Genomic DNA, 6,989 nt, shown 5'->3' with positions numbered 1-6,989 from the left:
TGGGAGCTCCAATCCTGGAGTGCATCCCTGGAGCAGCAGGTGGAGGCGCGCAAGGCCGCCCTTGCATCGCTGAGGGGGACGCCTACTGAGGAATAAGAGATCCGGAAGCGTGAGGAGGCACTGGCTCTAGAGGCCGGGGAGCGCAGCCTTGAGCTTGAGCAACTGGAGATGAGGGAGTGCCAAGTTGCCCAAGCGGAAGATGCCATTGGCGCACGCGAGGCCATGGCTCAGGAGGAAGTTGATCGTCGGGTGGCTGAGGCTCGTGCAGATCTGGAGGGTAGGTATAACTTGAAGTTGAAGCTAGCGGGGACAGAGGACGCGGGTAGGGCTGCCGCCCTCAGGCCCAAGCTGGCCAAAGTGGAGAGGCGCGAGAAGGCCACGGCAGCCGCCCTGGTTACGGCGCAGGCCGAACTGGCGTCCGCCCACGCCGAGCTGCTCTCCCTCCAGAAGCGGGTTGATGATGCCGAGTCCGTTGCGCGGCAGAGTCGTGAGGACCTGCTCCTGCGGCGGACGCTGGAGCGCGAGCACGCCCCATGCTCCAAGACCTTAGGGTCAAGGCCAACGCGGCGTTGGGCCATGTCTGTGACGAGAATGCTCCGCAGCCGCATTCAAACGACTACGCCAGTCATCTGTGCTTCTTTGGTGACGTGGTGATGCGCTTGGAGGCTCGGTCCGATAGAGCTCGCCAGCTCGTGGAAGAGAGAAGCCGCGGCCTGCTCGGGCGCGCGTTCTCCCGCATCTTCCGCCATCTCCGGAACACCTTCCCTGACTTTGACATCGACACCGCCATTGCCCCCGTACCGCAGGCCATCCATGGCGACCTGGCGCGGTGGGTGGAGGACAATGTGGATGCGCTGGTCAGAGCCTTCACTTCTGAAGACGACGCGGTGGTGGTTGCCGCAGACGAAGGCGACGTGGTCGACGATGGTGATGTCGGCGTTAGTGAAGGCGAAGGCGACGTCAACGATGGTGGCAGCAACGCCAGCGATGCGTCTGAAGACGATGTGGAGGACGCGGCGAGCAACATATCTGGCTGATCTCTCGTTCCCTTACTGCTTTATCCTGTATGCAAAAACTTGGGCAAGGTCCCTAAGAATTGTGAAAGCATTTTGAGAGGGGGAGCCCCTCATGTAAACAAATCACAATTTTTACTCTTTTATGCCCAGCTGAGTGGGCGCCTTCGTGGATCCCTGAGCCTAGCAGCAAGTTTCGCTGCTGCGGCTTACCTTAGCCAGGGCGGCCCCCTAGGGACTGTAAGGTCGAGAGTTGCCGCGGAGCTCCTGAAGGGTCAGCTGATCCACTCGAGCAGGCCTTGCGAGGATCTAGCGCCAACCATCACATTTGGTGCGTGTGCCACGCCCAACCCCACTCGCGAGGGGCCTGCGAGGGGGAGGCTGCGAGCGTGAGCTCCAGAACAAGGCGAGAACCAGATGGCAAGAAATTGCTTGAATGAGAAAAAGCACCCCCCGCACGCATCGATAAAAGCTCAGCTTCAACTTAAATCCAAATCCAAAAGGCAAGGTTACAGAAAAGAGATCCAAAGCAAATGGCCGCGTCCGGCGCCTAGTCTAGTCTTCTTGTCTTCAAGTCTTCTCACCATCGCGGAGCTAAGTGCTGCCACTAGGCGTGGGAGGGAGCTCCCGAGGCCCGAGGGCGGCTCTCCGGAGACTCCGGGGCGTGTACAGCCCCACTCATTATTACGTGAGAGTGTCACGGGCGGCGATCTTCATAGTCACTGGGCCTTCTTCACAGGTACCGGCCTTGCTTCATATCGCCAGACGAGGGCCCCGCCTTGCGCCGCCCTCGACCACCTTTGAGCCGACCGGCAGCCAGGACGACACAAAGGGGGGAAAGGGGACGCCAGCGGCGCCCTCGGCGACCACGGGTCCTCTGCCGGGGTAGGCTTTTCAGCACCTCCCCAGCAGAGGGCCTACCTCCGGGGGGACCTTGCTCCGCGCGACGTGGCAAGGGATCTGGCTCCCGACTTCTCTCCCGCAGCCCCCAGCGCGACCCTCCTGGCGGGAGGGAGGCCGCCGAGCTGGGGCCGCCGGCCGCCGTGGTGACCTGATTCTCCTGCGACCCATGGTTAGTGTAAGCTTGCTCCTGAGGGATTAGTGGTACCCTGTATCTGTTGTCGACGGCGCGGTTGGCGGGGCTCTCCGGCAGCTCCTGGAAAGCTTCAGCTCCCAATGCCTCCTCCTCCCAACCTGGCCCAAGGAACGAGCCAGGGTCATCCTCCGGCGTGTACTCCTGGTCCATCATGCGGGGCACATAGGCTTCTGGGGCTGTCACCCAAAACACCTCGCCGTCGTGCCCCACACTCAACATCGCCCGGCCCAGCGCGGCATCCTGAGGATGGTAGCGCGACACCTCGCTGGGGCCATGGGGGCAACGCTCGTGCCCATGCTCATGGGAGGCGGCGTGGGAGCAGCGGGGCCCCCGGCGCCGCCGGCTGTCCTAGTGTCGATGAAGCCCCCAGGCGCTCCCGAGGGCGCGTGGTTGCGGCGAGGCCTGTCATGAGGTCCAGTGGCGGCCCGAGAAGGGAGAAGATAGTAGAAGGGCGGCGCTCCCGACGCCGCTGCGTCCTGCAGCTCAGCGACACGTTCCAGTAGTGCGTCACGGCCGCTCTCCATCAGCCGGCACCGCAGCAGCTCCCGCGCCACCGTGAGCGCGGCCCGCATGTTCGCCTGCTCCCGCCGGGTGTGTGGCACCGTTGCTGTGGCGTGACTTGCGGCCCTTGCAGCGGCTCGCGCTAGTCGTGGAGTTAGGGTGGACGACACCTGGCCGCGCCGCCCGCTCCCGAGGCCCTAGAGCGCGGGGTTGAGGTCGTCATGGGCAGTTGGCGCCGCCCGGGCGGGCCAGGCTGCCCAGGAGGTCGGGGTCGGCCCTTGGGTCGCTGGACATCGGGGCCGCGGAGCGTCGGCGGGTCGATCGGTGGGGAAGAGGCTCCGGCGCACCCCTACCTGGTGCGCCAAATGTCGGATCACGGGTTCCGGCAAAACCCTTAAGGTTCGAACACTGGGGTGCGCGCGGAGATTTCCTCCCTACCGATCTACGCCCTGGCTCGCTAAGATCTCGCGGACAAACTCGGCGAACTCACAACACAAAGACACAAGATTTATACTGGTTCGGGCCACCGTTGTGGTGTAATACCCTACTCCAGTGTGGTGGTGGTGGATTGCCTCTTGGGCTGATGAACAACAGTATAAAGGGTTGAGGGCCCTTGCCGGCAAGGCATTCCGGCAAGGATTCTTCTGGCCCACAACCCTCCAGGATGCAACGGCACTAGTAACCAAGTGTGAAGCGTGCCAGTTCCATTCAAATAAGCTTCATCAACCAACTCAAGCTCTCCAAACCATCCCTCTTTCCTGGCCATTCTCGGTCCGGGGGCTCGACATACTGGGCCCTTTTCCCCGTGCTGTCGGGGGCTTTGAGTACTTGTACGTTGCAATCGACAAGTTCACAAAGTGGCCGGAGGTGGAGGCAGTGAGAAAGGTGACAGCACAATCAGCCGTCAAATTCTTCAAGGGGCTAGTATGTCGTTTTGGTGTGCCAAATAGAGTCACCACCGACAACGGCACGCAGTTCACGAGCCGCGTCTTCATCCAGTGCATCCAGGACCTCGGCAGTAAGGTATGTTTTGCTTTTGTTGCACACCCACGAAGCAACGGCCAGACTGAGAGGGTGAATGCTGAAGTATTGTGAGGCCTCCGGACAAGAACTTTTGACAGGCTGCACAAGTGCGGACGGTGCTGGATTGATGAATTGCCGGCGGTTCTTTGGTCAATCAGAACGACTCCAAATCGAGCCACCGGCCAGACACGCTTCTCCCTCGTTTACGGGGCAGAAGCAGTTCTCCCCACGGAACTCACGTATGGGTCACCCCGAGTGCTCCCTTATGATGAGTTTGAGCAAGAGCAATTGTGGCAAGATGACGCAACGCTCCTCGAGGAAGATCGTCTTCGGGCGGCTGTGAGAGCAGCGTGCTACCAGCAAGCCTTGCGCCGCTACCATAGCTGCAAGGTTCATGCCCGAAGCTTTGAGGAAGGCGACCTTGTTCTTCGGCGTGTTCAATCGGCCAAGAATTCCAACAAGTTGATGCTGAAATGGGAAGGCCCTTATCGGGTAGTACGGGTCACCAGGCCCGGTGCAGTCCGCCTGGAGACCGAAGATGCTATTCTAGGGAGCAATTCCTGGAACATCGAACATCTTCGCAAGTTTTACCCATAAGGCGTGGTTGCTGGGCCCCCCGGCAGACCACCTTTTGTACAAGCCTTGCCGGCAAGGGATGTAACCCTTTGTACAAAGCCAAGCGCAGACCCTGAGCATAAATAAATGAAGCGCTGGCGCCCTAAGTTTTAGCATGCATGCTAGGTTGAGTCTCTCCCTCAGTTAGGGTTGATAGTGCTTAGCGGCGACTAACCCCTAGCATAGAGGTCGAGTGTGCATCTCTCTATTCCTTCCCGTCCTTTTTAGGTTCGCAGGGTGCATGGACATTTCTACTGAGCTGTTTGGAGGAAAGAGAACAGGCCGGCGCCCCGACCCCGGCAAGCCAAGGTTGCCGGGGGCTGCGGATCCGAAGGTCCGACCACGGCAAGCCAAGACTGTCGGGGGCTGCAACATCAGATAAGTTTTTCATTCCCCGCTCCCTACTTCCGTATGAAACTTGAACGTACAAGACTTCGCTCACTCTTATACCGTCATGCTCCCTTTTTCCCATGTCCAAAAAACCTTACTTTGGGCCGGAACTTGGTCGTAGAGCGGTGGGAAGGGAACGGACGAAGGGCCCAATCCTGCTTTGCCCCTACCCCCGCCATGGGCATGAGTGTAATCGAGCTTTAGAGCAGGAGGACAAGACGGCAAGGACTGTTGCCGGGTTATAGTGTTTATCCTAAGATAACGAGGACTCGTTCCTTGGTGTGGCCCCCGCCCACGCACCAAAGAAACCTGGCAAACACCCTTCTTTTCATTCATATGTTGTTAACGAGTACAACTCGTACGGAATTTATACCCGAGCGAGGGGATTACAAGGTCTAAATTCTACTAAGGCCCGTAGGTTTACAAACTAAAAAAAGATAAGTGCCCCGTGATCCCCGTTCTTGCCCTTTTCCTCCCAGGTGCGGTGGGGAACGCGTCGATGGAGAGCTTGACGAGGAAGGCCCTCGGCAGGGCACGTGACCAAGGGAGGGGCGACGTGGTCAGTCGGAGTCGGCATCCCCCCGCTCGACACCCTCGTCGTCGCTATCCCTGTCCTCCTCGTCACTCCCGCTTGAGGCAGAGTCTTCGTCATCGGAGGAGCTCTCCACGCAGCACTTTAGGCGAGTTCCAAAGTCTCCAATGACCTTGACAGGGAGCAGGTCGTTCTCCATTAATTTGAAATAGAAAACGAGCCCCGCCGTCAGGCTGTGGATACGAGCGAAGGTCTTCCATCTGCGACGAAGATACATGACGTGGGGGCGGTAAAATCGACATCAACCCGCGTGCCGCCGTTCCCGCAGCCCCTCATATGCAATCTCAGAGTCCGTGGCGGGTCGAGCTCCATCTCACGAGTGAATGGAGTAGGGAGACGAAGACGACGGCGCGCTAGCCGGTGCAGCCTGATGAAGAACTCGCGAGGCTGGTCCCCGACATGGCCCTCCATTGGGGGAGGGACTGCCGGCGGAGGCGAGGCCGGTGCGCCGCCCCATCCTCCTCTTCCCCGAGCGCCACGGCGACCTCAGCCTCGGCCCCTCCCCCTTCCCCTTGTGGCTGGCTCTGCCGCCACGAGCTCTTGGGAAGGAGGGGCGCGCTGTTGAGTGGAGACCTGATAATCCCCAAATGCAGGGAATCACCGTAGCAATATCCAAAGGTGGAAGTGATAAGTATGGAGTGTTGAACCCACAAGGAGCTAAAGGTAAGATCAATATTCTCTCAAGCCCTATCTGCCACTGATACGACTCTACGTACACCGAGCGTTTGCTTCCAACTAGAAATGAGAAATAAAACTACATTGTGGGTATGAAGAGGATAACTTTGCATGATATCGGAGAGCTAAAAATATAAAAGTAGGTGCTGTTATCATAAAGTTAGAATATATTACTAAATATTATAAATAGCGAGTGTGGAATAATGATGGATCGGTGTGCGGAATTGTCCTAGGCAATTGTTAACAAGACCGGTAATCACTATTGCAATTTCATATGAGGGAGAGGCATAAGCTAACATACTTTCTCATCTTGGATCATATGCACTTATGATTGGAACTCCAGCAAGCATCCGCAACTACTAAAGATCATTAAGGTAAAACCCAACCATAGCATTAAAGCATCAAGTCCCCTTTATCCCATATGTCGTGACCCACTTATCCGTGTTTATGCTTCTGTCACTCAAGCAACGCAGACAATAAGTAAACCATGGACATATTGCAACACCCTACAACGGGAATCCCTCACGCTTGCGCGACACGGAGGGCACCATAGGACAGCACCAAAATAAAACATACAACTCATACCAATCTAGATCATCAATCAACCCAAAGACAAAGGATATCTACTCAAAACATCATAGGATGGCAACACTTCATTGGATCATAATATGTGGCATAAAGCACCATGTTCAAGTATGGATTACAGTGGTGTGCGGGAGAGTGGAGCGTAAAAGAGATGAGGATGGTGATGATGATGGTGATGTTGATGAAAACGATCACCGCGGCGATGATTCCCTTCCCGATGGCACTCCGGCGCCACCGAGAGAGAGGAGGAGAGGTTCTCCCCCTTGTGCTTCCTCCTCCATGGCCTCCCCCAAGATGGGGAGAGGTTCTCCCTCTGGTCCTTGGCCTTCATGGCGATGATGGCCCCTCCGGGATCCTCCTCCATGGCCTCCGGTGATGATGGCCCCCTCCGGCAGGGTGCCAGAAAGGGCCTAGATTGATTTCTCGTGGCTACAGAGGCTTGCGGCAGCGGAACTTCCGATCTAGGTCAAGTTCTGGAAGTTTGGGAATTTATAGGAGA

At 57.7% G+C, this 6,989-nt stretch overlaps 1 pseudogene; it reads left to right on the top strand.

Annotated features, from left to right (window-relative positions):
- Positions 1-222: 222 nt before the first annotated feature.
- The window catches only part of LOC123096870 (uncharacterized), an 82,341-nt pseudogene continuing 75,574 nt past the window's right edge, over positions 223-6,989 (top strand).

The sequence above is a fragment of the Triticum aestivum genome, chromosome 4D (assembly GCF_018294505.1).
Source record: "Triticum aestivum cultivar Chinese Spring chromosome 4D, IWGSC CS RefSeq v2.1, whole genome shotgun sequence".
NCBI classification, from domain to species: Eukaryota; Viridiplantae; Streptophyta; class Magnoliopsida; order Poales; family Poaceae; genus Triticum; species Triticum aestivum.
The sequence above is the reverse complement of the archived record's forward strand: the minus strand, read 5'-3'. Positions and strand labels throughout refer to the sequence as shown.